Source organism: Eumetopias jubatus, unplaced genomic scaffold, assembly GCF_037043125.1.
Source record: "Eumetopias jubatus isolate StellerSeaLion01/CBP00866 unplaced genomic scaffold, mEumJub1_p1.0 scaffold_72, whole genome shotgun sequence".
NCBI lineage: Eukaryota > Metazoa > Chordata > Mammalia > Carnivora > Otariidae > Eumetopias > Eumetopias jubatus.
In genome coordinates this window covers 378,167-380,311 of record NW_028274878.1, presented here as the reverse complement: position 1 = coordinate 380,311, position 2,145 = coordinate 378,167, and positions in this window count along the sequence as shown.

The following is a 2,145-nucleotide window of genomic DNA, read 5'->3' as shown; positions in this document are numbered from 1 at the left end:
AGGGGAGTAAGTCGGAGGGGGAGACAAACCATGAGAGACCATGGACTCTGAAAAACAAACTGAGGGTCCTAGAGGGGAGGGGGGTGGGGGGATGGGTTAGCCTGGTGATGGGTATTAAAGAGGGCACATTCTGCGTGGAGCACTAGGTGTTATGCACAAACAATGAATCATGGAACACTACACGTAAAACTAATGATGTAATGTATGGTGATTAACATAACAATACAAAATTTAAATAAAAAGATGAAAACAAGGAGGGAGACAAACCCTAAGAGACTCTTAACCATAGGAAACAAACTGAAGGTTGCTGGAGGGGAGGTGGGTGAGGCGCAGGGTTTAACTGGGTGATGGGTATTAAGGAGGGCACATGATGGGATGAGCACTGGGTGTTATATGCAACTGAAGAATCACTGAACTCTACCTCTGAAACTAATGATGGCTAATCCTTAGTTTAACTGATGGCTATTCCTTTGGCTAATTGAATTAAAATAAAAATATTATTTAAAATATTTTTAAAAAAGAATATTCAGAGAAAATGCTTCTTCTCGGTTATTGATGGTAAAACAGATGTAGCCCATCAATGAGGAAATCTTCAATTATAAGAGATGTCATATTAAGAATAACGTCATAAAGGGGCACCCGGGTGTCTCAGTGGGTTAAGCAGCTGCCTTCGGCTCAGGTCATTTCTCAGGGCCCTGGGAACGAGCCCAGCATTGGGCTCCATCTCAGCAGGGACTCATCTTCACACTCGGCCTCGCCCCTTCCATTCATGATCTCTCTTCCTCTCACAAATTATTAAATAGAATTTTAAAAAACAAAGAATGGTGTCATAAGAAATGATACTTCTGTAGATTTTTCTTATCATGGGGAAAAGAATGATAAGTTTAGTTTCTTAAATTAATAAATTATGAGAATATACTGTCATAAGATTGCTCATATCCATATCCTGAATGTTAACTAAATAGAATTTAAATAAAAAATTGAAAAGAAAAAATAATTGTTCATATCCAGATATATGATAATGAAACAGCTGTAGCATGTTTGTAAAAGAATAGAAGACAATATTTCTTCCCCCAAAATGATTATGTCAGTTGCATCTTGCTCAGCAAATAGCCTTAATTTAACAGGCAACTCTCTGCATTTATGAGTTCAAATATGCAAAACTTCAAAATTTCATATGTTTTCCACATTCAGTGAACTTATGAGATATTCTCATGTTTTAGACATAAATATAAAATATCAAATGAAGAAACACAGTAAAATGAAATGAAATCATACTGATACAAGGCGATTACACTTTTCATGTAACTTGTCAAGGTGGGATGATATTTTCAAATGGGCGGGAAAAGTTTCTAAAAACCTAAACAACAAATCTTGAAATTATACAAAGGGGCATGCTCATCAAAATGTCTGTCTTCTTTCTGACAAATGACGGAAATGATCTTTGAAAGTACATGTGAGGAATGTAAAACTAAGGAAGATACAGGAATATAATATCTGAAATAGAAATCAGCATCTAAGGAAAATAAAAGAAAAAATTTGGAAGTGCATGAACCAGTGGATGTAAGCATCTATTTTAATATCTTAAAAAAATTACCATCATGCTTTTTCTTCAAACAGTGATTCACAATCTCAGGTGAAAAGAGATATGCTGGGGCGCCTGGATGATTCAGTCGCTTAAGCGTCTGTCACAGGTCTTGAACTCAGGGTCCCAGAGATCGAGTCCCATGCCAGGCTCCCTGCTCAATGTTGAGTCACCTTCTCCCTCTGCCGTCCCCCGCCCCACCCCCGTGGTCCTGGCATAAAATCTTAAAAAAAAAAAAAAAAGGAAGATGAATAAGAAAGAAAGAAAGAAAAGGAGATGAGATAATGAGTACATTTGAAAGGTATTATGGATGAGTTTCCTTCCAAGGAAGACAGGAAAGGATAAATTATAACAAATCAAGTTTCAGGTGTAAATTTAAGAGTAAAATAATGGAAGTTTTAGGACATCAAGTACCGGTCAAGTTTTCAGTCATTTCCAACTACTGTAATATTGTCGGCAAAAAATAACGATTGAAAATTAATAAAAGCATGTTTAAGTGGAGGACACTCTGTGCTTTTACCTGGGGCTCTGGCTCCAGCAGAACTCAGAAAGTGGGATCT